Source organism: Lissotriton helveticus, chromosome 5_1, assembly GCF_964261635.1.
Source record: "Lissotriton helveticus chromosome 5_1, aLisHel1.1, whole genome shotgun sequence".
NCBI lineage: Eukaryota > Metazoa > Chordata > Amphibia > Caudata > Salamandridae > Lissotriton > Lissotriton helveticus.
Genome location: NC_136065.1, coordinates 380,840,942 through 380,857,630, shown reverse-complemented (window position 1 = coordinate 380,857,630; position 16,689 = coordinate 380,840,942). Strand labels below are relative to the sequence as shown.

Here is a 16,689-nt window from a genome sequence, read left to right as displayed (position 1 = left end):
TCGCAATTTGCAATTCGCAAATAAGGAATATTAAGAAATCGCAAAAAAATTGCGATTTTTTTAGATACATACCATTTTGCAATTCTCAAATAGCGATTCTCAAAAAATCGCTATTTGAGAATCGCAAATAGGTATTTTGATACATCTGCCCCTAAGTGATTTGCCCAGAATCACAGGATGTTTCCGAGACTCGAACCTGGTTTCCCAGCTCTGAGGCCCACCACTCTAGCTGTTATGCCACATCCTCCCCCCATCGTTGTCACTTTATAGACTATGTGATCGCCAGTTGTTGAGTACAGGTACCTGATCATGGATTTTTAAGTCGTTGTATGGGCAGAAGGTGACCTTGATACCCCCTACACGGTTACACAGCATTTCCAAAACATAGAAACAGAAGCGCCTATGTCAAAGGTAATAGAAATCACAGGACCCTGAAATTGGAATCTTGATTAAACATTAGTAGGTTTCTTCTCCGTCCTGTATTTGACACTGCAATTGAAGTCTATTGATAATGATCACAGAGCTTTCATGATGCAAAACGCGTGTTCATACCAAGCCTAAGAAGCATTTTATAATGCCAAATCAAGTACGAGGAGGGATGCTCCCACCTTCTCCAGCAAGTTTGCCACCACCATGTGAAGCCCTCTCCCCTCTGGGAGACTGGCTATCATGCAAACACCAGCCCCTGTCTTACAGCAACTCTCTGAGTACTCTGCAGATCCCTCCTTTCCTTGGTCAACAATAACTTGGAACTGGAACAAAATAGGGTTGTTTGTGCCCCACGTATATAGTGATTTTCCAGACAGCTAATAATGTGGACCCATGTCTATATCCTTAAACCGGCTTTGAGGTGGTTCCATGTCATTTTTCGGTCTGTAGTGCAGGCGTGGCCTTTGTGTGAGGAGAGGTAGCTATGCAGCTGGCTGCAAGAAAGAGCATCTAAAACTGTGGTGCAATGAAGTGTGAAGACCCTTCATCTGGCTGTCATCAGCCTTCCTGAAGTAACAATCAGGGACAGACAAAAGGATAGGCCATGGCAATCAACTTTCCCACTTAACTCACCCCCTGTCACTTCCATCCACCAAATGACAATATTCAGAAATGTCTAATCAGCAACCCATTGCTGGAAGGCTCTCTATGAATTTATGAAGAGAGCTGGGTCTCCATCTTCCCTCCCTTCAGGAAAAAGCAAGCAATAGACTGCCACTGGAGAAGCTCTATCCATCCCCCATCTTGTGCCATGCTAAACCAAAGGGTGGCCCACAGGGTCCCACTAGTCCAAGCAAACATGCTCACAGTGCACAAAGTCTCGCGGTCAGATGTGTGCTACACATACACAAAGTACACATGCACTTGACACTAACACAATGTCATTGCAAAGACCTAGGTGTCATATTAAAGCATAACCTATACCCAAGAGGGGCCTTTTGGCTGCACTCCTCCCTGACACAGAAAAAAAGATCTGTTCAGGACTGTTAATTTGTAAAAATTGGTAGGCTACCACTTCACGTGAACAACCCAGCATATGCACAACGCAGTAATCCCAGGTCAACAAAAGTCCATGTCACAGTACCAGTTTTGACCAAGGCATTGCCCTGCACACTCTAGATGAGTGTGTCAGCTGGGCCAGCAAAAGAGTCAGGTGATCAGTTTGATTTGGGTCAGTCAAGGCAGGGGTGAGCACACATATACAATGCAGTGGACATTTCCATCCCAACCACGATGCTTTGCAGGGAGCAAAGAACCTCTTCATCTTTGAAAACATTTATAGAGCTCTGCATTCTCAGAAGGTGATGAAAGTTCATGGAATATTGGAGAGGTTAATGTTGCATCCCTACATTTAGCAGGTAACCAAAGCTATTTTGAGCTGAGATGTAATACCATAACAATGTCAGCTTGACCCTGTGCCGATATACAAGAAAGGCTCAATAGAGAGTCCCACAATTGTCCAATTTCACTTATTGATACTTACCAGATATAGTCTATGTAATTGGGTGACAGATCTGACACGTGGCTTCAGGAATCTGAATATGAATTAGATTTCACAATGAGTTTTATAGGAGACTCCTGAGCAGGATTAAAAAAATGTGATCCAAGTTCAGTATGTAGAACTTGAAAGATTATAAATGCTCCTTTTTTATCAACTTAGTGACCAGTGTTGGCCAGGTAGAAGGGATCATTTTGTGGGTACTATCATCAATGCAGGCATTGATAGTAAGCTCTAGCTTCAAAAAATGCGACTCGGTGAGAATAATATAATCGAAGTATTTTTTTTATTAAGTGTAGCTGCTTTTTTAGTAACAATCAGGCGACACTATCCCCCATCAGCAACTCAGATACTTGTTTACCTTTTGCACTCACCATTGCATTAATTGGGCTTATCTCATGAAGCACCCAAACATTTCTGAAAACATGATTTTTTTATTACAAGTAGGCCACATGCATATTAATTTCTTAAACGGTAAGCATATCCTTAATAAGACCCACAATAGGGTTAATTTTAACGTCTCTAGGCTGAAGTGTTCTATTAGCATTGCCAACACTTTGACATCCGCTTTGCAGAGGTCATCACATGGAAAGACTATAGCAAGACAAATTCTTTGTCCATGATCCAGCCGGTGGCGCTCTTGAGGGTGAAGAAAACGATTGCCAATTTTGAGGCTTTAGCAACCGGTAAAGCATGGAGAACACATATTGTCTCCTTCATATACTGAAGAACTGTACGAATATACTAAGAGCAAGATTTTTACTACATATGAGAATTGTTTTTAAGGATTTGTTCTTTCTCTCGGGTACCCCTACACTGCCTTTGCTTCTACAAATTGTGCCACAAGGAGGCCCCACATTAATTATCTGCTAAATCCATCCTCCTGTGGTCTAGAGTATGGATTATCCCTCGAATGTCTTCCTAATGAGTGGCAGCCATTGATGTGCTTTGTAGATCAGCGGCTCAGGAACCTGCTTTCCCCTTTGACTTTCAATTAGTTGTGGTCTTTTCCCAGCTCGGTTACTAAGATTAATCCTATTGAGCTAAAAAGGACATTTCAGCTTAGATGGGGCACAGCTGTTACACACTGCAGTATAAGGCTGCAGTTTGTAATGATTCGATGGCACAAAGCAACTTTGATGTGAAGTTAGGATCCGGTAGAGAAGCCTATCTTGACCTAATTAATCCTAGATTTTATAGGTGGGCGTTTAGCCGATTGGGACCAGAAATTATTCTGCTCTTGTTCTCTATTACCAACAGTATGTAGGGGCCCAGTCGAATAGCATCTGTAAAATGTTGTTTTAATATTACACACTTACTCGTTTTCTTTGGCGTTGTTCTTTATTTAGGGTTTTAAGTAAAAAAAAAAAAAGAACTGACCCTTATCCCGACCATTTAGTTTTAAGTGAATTAAGCCGTGCCATCGCACTGTCACCAATCAATGTCCACTGCTCTCTCAACATTTGGTGGGGGACTCTGTAGTTGCTGGGACGAGCATGCTGAGCTATAGAGCAGAGGCGTGCTGCACTTTTTCCCCATATTAAAAGTGATGTACCAGCGGCGCAAGGGGCTTGTAAATAAGTCCCTATGTAAGCAGCTTGTTAAGCCTGTTTTTATATGTTTTTATGTCATGAATTAAGGGGGGAGGGTTAGTGTTACTGGGCTTGTTTTTTTTCTTGTAATTATTTGCTTCTGTGGCTACTTGTACTTATTGTAATTCATGCCAGTTGATTAATTAAGCCTCATGTAAATATGGTTAAATTTTTAGGGGTATATTATCATAAATCAATTGATTATGATGATGAAAGGCGTTAGGCTGACACGCCTGATATTCAGTAAGGAGTTTTTTTTTTTGTGGATTTAGGTCCAGATGTTTAAAGCTGTTTTGTAATCTCAAACCCAGCAATTTGCAAAATCACAGGAATTGCAACCGCAAAATTGTTTTTGTTGTATGTACGAAACCACACTGCTTTTAAGCAGTGCAAGGAAGAAGAAACATAAAATGATAATAATTTAGAGTTATTATCATTTTATGTTTCATGCCTCCTTGCAGGCGGGCGGGTGGGAGGGGCTGCTCTGCTCATGGTGTAGGGCAGGGAAGTTGTGATTTGCCCACTCTAAAGTGTGCAATGACTGTTTGGTTGGCCCTCTCAGGTTGCCCCAACCAGTCATGCGCACTTTCCACGTTCTCGATGCAGGCTGCATTACAGCCTGCATGGAGAACAAGCCCAGGCCCCCATTTCCTGGTTGTGCATCGAACCAGTATGCTCAAAACCAATTACAATGCTGCATTGCAGCGCTGTGATTGGTCAGGGGAGCCTGGCTGTACTTCCTGTCCCTCTCTAACGAGGAGAGAAGACACGGGACCCAGCGCGGCAAGGTAAGTGTTTTTATATATATATTTCATTTAATTGCCCACCGTCCCTCCCCACGCGCATGGCCACACCCACCCAGCCACCCACAAACCATGCTGGCTGCCACTTATTTTGACACCAATGTTGCACAACTGCCATTTCGATTATTTAAGAAAAGTGAAATATTGTTTTTGCAAAAGGTGATGCATTAATGTTCGGGTTGTTTTTTAGCCTTTTGTAGTGGTCTGTTTAACTCCAAGAAATAAAACCTTTTTGAGGAAGGTATTATTATTTTTTTTAGGGCCGGGTTTCTGGAGGGGCCGTCCATTTATTTGTACAGCATTGCCAGCAAGGATCATGCACCAGCCTCAATAAGGCAATAAGAATTTGTTGCACCAACTTCCAGCTAAGCATGATCCCTTCACCATTCTCCAAACCCAGGCACAAACCTGCACCAGCAGTTGGCACCAAGCAATGCCCCTTCACTCGCCCAAAGTGATGAACACAGTTGACGAAACAGCCTCCAGCACTAGGTACAGATCCGGCGCCACTATCGGGGACTATTCCTGCACCAGTCCCCAGCACCAAAGTGTCTGCACCTGCCTCTAAGAACTGTCCCTCACCAACCATCAGTCGCAAGCACGAGCAGTGCAATAGCACGAAACAAAAGCCCCTTGTACTATAAGCACCACCCTCCAGTGGCCACCACAGACCTTCAGCACAGATCGTGCATTGGTGTCCAGTCCAAGGACAGCCTCTGGGCTCCAGCCTTCGGACCAAACTCAGCCCCTGCTACGCCATATTTACAAGGCCACGCTAAGCCACTTTGCGTGGCTTAACACAGCCTTGTAGATATGGTCCTCTACAGCGCAGTTATCTGTGGCATAGGGGCGTGGAATGGTTGTTGCTGTGGGCATTCCTAACAATACCCACGGCTTTTTGATGCTGCTCCAGATTTATAAGGATCTGTAAATCTGAGGCAGTGTCAAAAACGAAATGCCTTTCAAAGGGAGGCTTTAATATGGCACAATAAAGAGAAATACTTATATTTCTCCTTGTTGTGTGCTCTTTCTATGTGTGCTGCATTCTGTACCATGAATGAAAGGTGCAAAACACCATTAAAATTGTGTTTATGTGCAGGAACTTAATCCTTCCTGCACAAACACAATCATCCCTGCAACACATCCTTGCATTGCTGTTAGGACGTTTTTTTAGCGCAGGCGTGAGCACAGGCATGTGCCGTATTGTTGTTAATATGGCGCATCCCTGCGTGTGAAAATGACGCAGATCAGCAAAATTGTATGTGGCACTGCACTGCAGCATTTTCAAGCGAATATGCCCCATGATCCCTACACCAAACCCCAGTGGCAAGCACCGCCGGGACAAACGCCTCCAGTTTCGACCATAGCTTGGGCACCAGCTTCCAGAAACTGTCTGGGCTCCAACACTACACACAGCCAGGACAACAGCTTTCAGCGTCAATCAGAGCCTAAGGCAAGATCCTTACTGTCATCCCAGCCTCCGGTGCAGCCGCTTTACCATTCTAAAGCACTTAAGGTTCTAACACAGTGATGCAGCTGTACTTAACTCAGTCATAAACTAGCCGAATTTCCCTAAAAGAAACTACAGAAAAAGACTTCTGCACCAAGCACCGCCATTTCAAAAGTCACCTGGTACAGCACTTGAACTATCTGCTTCTCCTGAAATTATCACATAGTACCACCTTTGAACTATCCATTGCTTATTGACCAGTCACCAGCCACAGCCACAGATTTATCCATTTCTCCTGAACTAGTCGCCAGGTAAAGCCTATGAACTATCCGCTGCTCCTGGACCCATCCCCACGCGAATCCCCTGAATTTGCTGCTCCTTTTGGTCCAGTCCCCAGGTGCAGCCCTTGAGCTCTCTCCTGTTCCTGGAAGGTTGTACGATGAAACCATGCATGCCTTTACCACACATGCCTTTACCACGCCGTCATTACAACACAGGCATCTTTACCACGCATGCCTTTACCACGTAAGTCTTTACAACACATATGTTTACACCATGCATGCCTGAACAATGAACATTTTTGTTGCAAAGGCATGTATGGTTTAGGTATATATGTGGTCTAAATTTAATTTTAATATATATATATATATACATATATATATATATATATATATATCCTTAAAGCAACTCGGTGAGGTCCCCCACCTATAGTCTCCACGGCACAGAGGGATTCCACAGCATGGCAAGTTTCTGTCAGGTCATTTTTATTTTTTCTCTGACACCATGTGCAAACAAAAAGGGCGGTCGACGCGCTTCGGCAGAAGTTTTCAACTGGACCATAGAGTCCCACCATTTAGACTGTCTATTTAAAGTGATAAAGTGCAAAGGTCCCTCATTGATTTCCATTTAAAAATAGACTGGACTGTTAACCCACATTAACCTTCTTTTGATAGGCAAAAAATAACAGCCATTTTCTTCAGATTTTCATTGTTACATTTTCATAATTAAACTATATTGGCAGTATTTACTGTAAAGTACGTTTTACAAATTTCTAAAGGAATAAGGCCTGGCAGCATGTGATATAGATTAGTATTTTCTGAAATCGTGTATCTAAAATCAATTTGGCAATGGAGGAGAAAAAGGGGATAATAGTAAAAGTAGTGAAAGATGGTGAGTGAGCAAAAGCATTGAAATAAAGGTCGATGTTAAAAAGAGTTTTTCAAGGGATGTTAACTCATAAGTGTGGCGATGGGCGAGGGAGATGTACGTCAGGTCAAAACTTACTAAGTGAAGTACTTTTATATATGTGACCCCGATACCCTTATTTCTATACAAATTCTGGGACAGATTAAAAACAATTTAAGGTTGCATTAAAATTGAATTTGAACTGGAGACGAACTAGAACATCTAAAACCGTTCATAAGAATATGCAGTAAACTGAATTTCCCTTGTGCGGTTCATTTTTCCAAGTTGTCATTGGTATATGGAGAAAGGAAAGTGACATGTGCTAAGTGCAAGTTACGCTCATCTGGGCAGTAAGTTCAATCAGTTCTCAATTCTCAATTCACAAGACATGTCTTCAAAGATAAGGCAAAGAAGTTGTCATAAATACATAAGTAAAGTACTTTGTGCAAAACAGAACTTCAGATGCCTACGTTATAGAAATTAACAAACTCCCAAGACATGTTATAGAACCAAAAGATTAAAGTGACATGTGCATTGTGCAAAATATGTTGTGCAAATTCGCAAGTTTCAAAACATTGTCTTTCTCCAGGAGATTTTTATCTTTCTTTTTCTCTCACAGGTTTGAGATGAAATCGGGAAATATCCATAATGTTCACTTGGGCTGTTTTACAGTTTTAATAGTCAACTTGAGTGGTTCTGTTACTAGTTCTAGAGGCGGTCTTGTCCCTCATGTTATAATTCCTACTTGGCTCGCCGCCTATCTTTAAAAGCCCAGCTGCAGATGTTATTTTGCCCCATAACTCACTTTTCGATCTCTACAGGTTTTATTGAAATGGATGGTTTCCTTCAAATTCAGTGATTGTCCGATCATTCAGTTGGGCAACATCATGGAGGATAGGTATTCATCTTTATATTTATTTCTATTTTCTTTTTCTTACTTATCTCTCCTCTCTTTTTCTTCGCACTCCTTTCACCAGATCTCTTCTGAGCAATTTGGTTCCAAACTATAAATTCCATGATTTTTATAGGTGAACATGCAGTTCAGCATCTAAATTATGGCCAAAAGGTTTTTCTGTTCCAAGAGCTAATATAAATTTAGACTCTGCTCTTCTGAGTTCCAGGGTCTTGTCCCCCCTCGTTCATTTAGTTTGATCACTTTAGCTCCGAAGTATCGTAGTCATGGAATGTTCCCTTGATGTTTTTCGGAAAAGTGCTTGGCCATCGGGTATGCTAAATCCTTGTTTCTGATTGCTCGGAGATGCTGTAGAATGTGTAATTTAAGTTTATTGATGGTGCTCCCAACATACAGTTGTTTGCAGGGACATTCTAAAACATATACCACGTATTTTGTTTCACACGTGATGTGTTCCGTTATCCACTCCTTTTTTCCATTCGACATAAGATACGATTTTGTATTTATTCCATGTTCACATGCTTTGCATTTGGAACACTTCCAAAATCCAGGAGTTGTCAGCCATGTTCCTATTTCCTTTTTGGGTGTGTCCAAATGGCTCTGCGTCAGGATGGCAGTCTTTCTATATGTTATTTTGGGAGTAGATGGTAGCTTCCTCTTCAGTGAGTCGTCAAGCAGTAATATATTCCAATGCTTTTTAATGATCCGTCTCAGGCACTTGTTTTCTATGTTGAAATCCAGGATGATCCGAGTTGTATCATCATCTTCCGTATGCTCCCGTTCATTCAATAATTCTACTCTTGGCTTCTCCTTTACTCTAGCTTGAGCATCTACTATGACTTTGAGAGGGTAATCTCTTGCCAGAAATCTAGCGCCTGTTTCTTCTAAATTTTTCTCAATGTCAATGGTTTCTGAACAGTTCCTCTTGATGCGGAGCATCTCACCATATGGAATGCTCCACTTCAGATGTTGTGGATGTCCACTGTTGGCAAGAAAGACACTGTTAGTAGCCGTGGGTTTTCGATGAATTCTAGTACAGAGCATCTGATTTTTTGCGAACACCTAAACGTTCAAGTAAGTTACTTGTGTCTTGCTCCAAGCGGACGTGAAGGATAAGTTGTAGTTGTTTTGATTCTCCAAGTATTGACTCATCTCCTTCGCACACCAAAAATAAATCGTCGATATATTGCATCCACGATTTAATGTTGTGCTTGTACTCACTCTGTAGAATACCCTCCTCCCAGACCGCCATGAATAGATTGGCATACATTGGGGCAAAAGAAGTCCCCATTGCCGTGCCTTGCCTCTGGAGAAATGTCTCTCCATTAAAGAGAAAGACATTATGTGATAAGCAATGGTTCAACATGTCCACAATCATTTGTGAGTGTTCCAGATGGCTCAATGATCTTGTTTCTAGGAATTTACTCACTGCTTCTAGGCCATCCTTATGGCAGATGGAAGTGTATAATAAAGGCACATCGATTGTGATCATGGTCTGCTGGTTGTTCCAGTTGATGATTTTCAATCTGTTCAAGAAGGCTGTGGTGTCCTTTAAGTATGACGGTAACTTCATCACATATTCCATCAAGAACACATCGATGTAATGAGATGTCATCTCCAAAAGGGAGCCCATGGAACTCACTATCGGCCTTCCTGGGGGATTAATGAGTAACTTGTGCACTTCGTTGTTAAGGTATGGTTAAGGTATATATGTAGTATAAATTTACATTTAATATAGATATATATATATATATATATATATATATATATATATATATATATATATATATACATATATATATTCACACAAAGGCCCAAAGCATTTTGGATGCACTCGACATGCTGTTGAAAACCGTGTGGTTTGTTAAAATGTGGCAGCCAACAAACTCATGCCGGTTTTTTAACACCTTGAATGCTACAGCAATTCACTCTTGGTGCTGAACTCCCTTAAATCCCATTGTTCATGACGAGCTCAGCTCGTCATGAGCATACGAGGAGTGTACTGCATCCATGGAAGGGGTTAAAAAATGTTCAATTGCCGACGCGTTTCGAAGTAATAACTTCTTCTTCATGGGCACCTGATAGAGAGTCTCCCAGAGTGCTCTTGCATGCTATTTGTATAGTACCTGCCCCCAGTGGGCGTTGCTTAGTGCATTCACCATTTAATTGCATGCTGGGATGTGTAGTCCAATTTATCGAGTATTTCGGACCCTTCGTGGGTTCTGTAGACTGTCATTACAGCTTAGTTTTCTTCCCTTAGTAGGGCTCCGGAATGCTTGCTGGTTTAATTTTGCCTCAACAGCCGTGCTGAAAACGGTATGGAATGGTTTCCACCGCAGCCTCTCCATTCACTTCTGAGATGGTGCATCCAGCGCGGCAGGGCTGCCGCGTAATTAGATTCACACAAAGGCCCAAAGCATTTTGGATGCACTCGACATGCTGTTGAAAACTGTGTGGTTTGTTAAAACGTGGCAGCCAACAAACTCATGCCGGTTCTTTAAAAAAATGTTCAATTGCCAGCGCGTTTCGAAGTAATAACTTCTTCATCATGGGCAGCTGATAGAGAGTCTCCCAGAGTGCTCTTGCATGCTATTTGTATAGTTCCTGCCCCCATTGGGCGTTGCTTAGTGCATTCACCATTTAATTGCATGCTGGGATGAGTAGTCTAATTTATCGAGTATTTCGGACCCTTCGTGGGTTCTGTAGACTGTCATTACAGCTTAGTTTTTTTCCCTTAGTAGGGCTCCGGAATGCTTGCTGGTTTAATTTTGCCTCAACAGCCATGCTGAAAACGGATATATATATATATATATATATATATATATATATATATATATATATATACATATATATATATATATATATATTTTTTTTTTTCTTTTTGCCTACGCTGTAAAACATGTAAAAACAGTATAAAGGTCACCAACTATCCTGGAAGAACAGATGAGGGTACACCCAATAGAGAGATAAAGAAACTCCTCAATTACAATTCTGATTACACTGTCTATTGCCTTGAATGTCCCTGTAGGAAACGCCATATAGGGAGTACAATCAAGCCTACCAAATTAAGAATTCTGGAACACTTACGTGCAATCACTAAAAATGATAAAACCTACCCGGTTGCACGCCACTTCTCCCAGTTCCATAACAGCAACAGGGACCTCCTGAGCTTCTATTGTATTGATCAGGCAGATAGACAAGAACGAGGAGGAGATAGGGTCAAGGCCCTCCGGATCTTGAAATCCAAATATATTACCGATTTAAAAACTATGGCTCCTTGGGGATTGAATAATGATGAGGAGATGTGGGTGCACCTTTAGTCACCACATGGGATCATGTGGCGACTAGACCGAAGGACGGTGTGCTATAAGCAGATGATGATAGTGATTGAGAAATATTAAGTCTTTCGCTCATCATCTACCATCGATGTTAGACGGTCTAAAATACTGTAGAGACATACTGTGACAATGCCCATTCAGGGCTATACAACCAACCATACAGGATTATGAATTTATAGAAACCTGTAAAAACGATTTACGTTGCAATATACATGAGGGACTTATGTCTTTTTCTTATTTAAAATACTCATGTTATGTATCAAACAGTTAAAAATGACAAAATGTCTTTTTGTTATGTTCAAAGCATACTTTTATTGTCTATTTTCTAATTTTTATTTTGTGTGTTGCTAGATCATTTGGGGATAACAAGCACTTAAGCACTTTATTTCTAATGCCTTTTTAACTCAATGAAATGATGAAGCATTTAGACACTCATAGATGGCCGCTACATTCGTTACTTGTGTACTGTGTACCTTTTCTATGTTGTTGGAGTTCCAAGGGTGCTCAGAGAGGTAAAATGGCGGTACTATGCACACACAGGGTGACACTGACGAAGCCGCAAGGCGAAACGCGTCTGTCAGGGGTGACGGGTTTTCAATAAAACAATTTATGAAATGGATACCAGCGTGCTTGCCGTTTTTGACTCGATGGAGTCAAAGTTTGTGGATATATATATATATATATATATATATATATGCCAAACCTCCTTCCTCCAGAGAGACCGGGACACTTTGCTCGGCGGTGCGACTCGGGTTGGAGGCCCCCGATATCAAATACTACTTCACGTTCACGTACGCGTTTCGACGGGCCAACCCGCCGAAACGCGTAGGGTTTTTGAAGGCTTTATGGTTTGTAATAAACCTCAACTATGACCACACAGACGGAGTATTAATCTTTATTTCACTGTGCAGAGTGCGTGGTACCTTGAAAGTACGTGAAGTAGTATATATATATATAGTGATCAAGGCGGCAGGAGCCCGTCGAAACGCGTCTGAGCAGAAACTGAAAAGGAATAAATACGTTTGAATTGAAACTCACGGAGTCAGCGCCTTCTTTAATCAGAAGATTGGTTTGGTAAACAATATATATATATCTATATATATATATATATATATATATATAACTCGCACTCGTCTCAAAAAAACCAGCATACCCCCGTAGACATCAGGTATTTGCGGTCCGAAAAACGAAAGTTGACCCAGGCTGAGGTGAATAAATGTTTATTTGAATTCCAGAATCGCCACCAGCATAACGTTTCGGCCTTCTCAGAGGCCTTGATCACATGACGTTAAGGGAGGGACACAAGTTTTTTAAAGTGCAAGTGCCGCAAAAGTTAAAACATGATTGGTGGATTTCAATGCATCGTGATAGACGTAGTAAACAGCTTTAAAAGTCAGTACACAAACCTAGTTCATTAATCACAGTAACAGAGGCATTTCTTTAAGGGAATAAGAAAGACTTCATAACATTTGATAAAATCAATCACCAACACCCTTACCTAAATAACATAAAATTGATTTTGGAAAATGAAAGCCCCACAGTACAGCAAAATATTACAGACTCTGTAATGAGCTTTCATAGCGTTTCCGCTGATAATACCAAAACAAATGCCTGTATATAACCAAGGGAATAAAACCCAAGTGGGTAATGTAATCTGATCGTGTAAGCTGTGTGCCAGTCACCTAAATATGAACTAGTTAGGTTTTTCTAATCACATTGGGGTTGAAAACCCCAGTTTCCCACCAATTTCATGCTATACAACAACAAAAGAAGAACGTGTGAGTGACAAAAGTGTAATTTCAAAAACAAAAAGTGTTGTAATAAAACCCCCCTACTGTGATGGACATGGGGTACACTTCCATAATTTCATAAACTATTCTTGACAACCATGGGACAGCTGCCACTACGAGCAAGTATAGAATTTACAGTTTATATAACTGACTTAATGACATGTGTCATAACTTTAACAAATCCTTGATAAAGAGGTCTCTTGATGAGAAAATGGCTGCATCCCTTTAGAGTACAGTAGGGATAGAGACTACCCGTTCTTACGTTGGCAGAGGAAACGGTGGCAAAGTTCAGATTATAAATGTGTATGGAAATCAACACTTGTGTTGAGACCCATAGGAGACCTACAGCCTGATTCATGTACGGGCCGTTTTGCGTGGCCCTAATAGCGAATCATAGCGACTCGCTATTGAGGACACGCAAAACGGCATTCATGTAGGAATTGCTAAATAAATAGCGATTCCTACATGTTCTCTATTTGCGAGTAGAAATTTCCTACTCGCAAAAAAAGGAATAACTCCCCATTCATTCCTATGGGCCAAAAGGCCCATAGGAATGAATGGGGAGTATCCCTTATTTGCGAGTAGCAATTTACTACTCGCAAATAAGATAGCGATTTTAAAGCACCCCTAAAATGCACATTTGAACAGGTGTTGCGCACACACATGTCCAAAGGACATGTGTGTGTGTAACATGCAAAAGAAAAAAATGCACTAAAGTGCTTTTTACACTATTTACGCAATTTACCACCAAGTCAGACCTGGTGGTAAATTGAGACCAAATATAGCGATTTCGCTATTTCTATTTGGTTGATGAATTGCATTTAAGGAATCTCTATTAGAGATTCCTTAAATCCAATTCCTCGCAAATATGCGAATTCTTAAATAGCGATTTTTGCATTTGGGATGATGAATACCAAATGCAAAAATCGCATTCGCAAAGGGCCAGATTCTCAGAATCTGGCCCTTTGCGAGTGCAATTTAGCTTCATGAATCAGGCTGCTAGTGTCTAGATCGAGAATATATCTAGTTTCTAGGGCCCGTAACTTCGCCTCCCTATTGCCACCTCTGCGTAAAGGAGGGATTGTGTCAATGGCAAAATATCTCAGAAGATGACTCTGTTTGCCATGGTGTTCCTTAAAATGACGCGCCACTGGGTAAGGGGGGTCCTCGGTGTTAATTGCCCTGATGTGCTGGAGAATCCTTTTGTGCACCTGCAACTTGGAACTACCCACATATTGCAGGGCACAGGGACACTCCAGCACATAAACTGTGTACTCTGACTTACACGTAAGTTGTTTAGTAATCTGCCGGGGAATTTCAGAAAAAGGAGTCATGTATTGCGTTTTATTGATGCCATGTTGGCATGCTTTACAGGAGGAACACTTCTTAAAGCTCTTGATTGCTTTAAGACAAGGGGTCACTGTGACCACCTCAGGGCTAGGTTTGACCAATGATTCCCTCAGTGAGAATGCCCTTTTGTAGGAAAAGCTAGGCTTTGATGGCATCAAGTGGCCTATGATAGGATCATTGTTGACAAGATTCCAGTTCTTAAAAACGATTTTACGTAAAGCCTGGAATTGCTGATTGTAAGTCAACACCAATCTAATTGGTTGATCAATATTCGCAGTCTCCTGTCTTGTACCCTGCCGAGTTTGTAAGGCATCCTCCCTAGACATGGCATTAACCTTTCTGATTGCCGAATTGATGATATTCAAAGAGTACCCTCTGGCTACAAAACGTGCCTTGCTATCGTCCTGTGCCTGTCTACACTGTTCATCCGTGCTGCAGATACGTCTGATTCGCAGCATCTCCCCGTAGGGGATGCTGCGAATCAGATGTGCAGGGTGATGGCTCCTAGCGTGGAGAACAGTGTTCCCAGCAGTTGGTTTGCGGAACAGTGTAGTTTGGAGTTTGCCATTTTTAATCAGGACCTGAACATCCAAGAAACACACACTCTCCTGGCTCATATGGTGAGTGAATTCTAGATTGAATACATTAATGTTAAGCTGCCTACTGAAATCTAAGGCCTCCATTTCGGTATCGCGCCAAATTAAAAAGATATCATCAATGTACCGATACCATTGAACAATCTGTTCTGCCATGACCAGGTGGTGTGTCCCCATGAGGACCTGTCTCTCCCAGTAGCCCATGTGCAGACAGGCGTAACTGGGAGAGAAACAGGCCCCCATGGCCACCCCGCTGATTTGTTGGAAATATTGGCTATTGAATTGAAAGTAATTGTTGTTCAAACAGAAGGAGGTCATTGACATCAGCATTTTGTTGTGTTCCGCATATTGAACTGATCTATTGTCCAAGTAAAATTGCATGGCCCTCAAACCATCACAGTGTCTGATACTGGTGTAAAGTGATGAAACATCAAGTGTGATTAACCAGTACCCAGTTTGCCATTTAACAGATTCCAATTGTCTTAAAAAGTCACTTGAATCTTGCACGTATGATGGTAGAGCAGTGACAAAGTCTTGGAGAAAAAAGTCAATGTCTTTAGTGACATTTTCTAGTAAACCATCTATGGCAGAGATAATAGGTCTGCCTGGTGGCTTGTGGGAATCCTTATGAATTTTAGGGATTAAGTAGAAAACCGGCATCACTGGAAAATCTTGTTTCAAAAACTTGAATTCATCAAAACTCAAGAGGCCCGCACCCTTCCAACTCAGTAACAGGCTCCCCAATCTATTTTGGGCCTGTCTTATATCCATGAGTTCGTATTGTTTGTAACATGAGGCGTCGAGTAGTTGTGAATATGCCTCTTCCAAGTATAAGGTCCGTGGCCAAAGCACGACATTGCCCCCCTTGTCGGCCTGGCGGACAATGATCGAATTGTCAGCTTGTATCTTTCTGACCAAGTTGTTGTACTTGTTGTTGTGAATGCTGTTTTTGTGTTTCGTTTTTAGAGTTGAAACATGTAGCTTCTTAATCCCTGCGATGGTAAGGTCATGGAAAATGTCAAGATTGTCATGTACAGTCAGCGGTGAAAACGTGGACCTTGGTTTAAATTTCGTCAGTCCAGGTGCATTGATCACAACAGGTTCATCTTGTGATATATACATGCATCACCCTTACCACCCGAATTCCCACAACCCCCCTAAACCTTTAAATTGCAATTGCCACCCAAGAACCCATACCCATCCTGAACCCATACCCATCCTAAATCCTCAAATACCCTTGCCACCCCAAAACTCCTACCCACCCTAAACCCTAAAATTACCCTTGCTACCCAAAACCCCCTACCCACCCTAGACCCTAAAATTACCTGTGCCACCCAAAAACTCACACCTACCATAAATCCTAAAAATACGCTTGCCACCCAAAACTCGCACCCACTCTCAAATTATATGGGAGGTAGAGACAAGCTTCTCCCCAAGTAGGGGCAAAAGATCGAAAACAGCTACAATATGTTGAGTTTAACTGCACAGAAGACTACGATAATGTTTCTCTTTAGAGGAACCATTGACGGGAGTGCCTCTCATCTTCTTTGTCAGCTTCCAACTTCCTGTTTCCAAGTGTCAGCTCCCAAAATCACTGTCACTGGACCAATCATAGATTGTATACTGCATCACCAGTACAGTTACTAACTGCAGATGTGCTCAGTGGCGTAGCTAGAGCCTTTGCC

General features: G+C 41.7%; 1 protein-coding gene across 2 annotated transcripts in view; it reads left to right on the top strand.

Annotated features, from left to right (window-relative positions):
* Nucleotides 1-16,689, top strand: part of RAP1GAP (RAP1 GTPase activating protein) — a 278,140-nt gene that overhangs the window by 229,017 nt on the left and 32,434 nt on the right. The gene's annotated exons all lie outside the window — the stretch shown is intronic.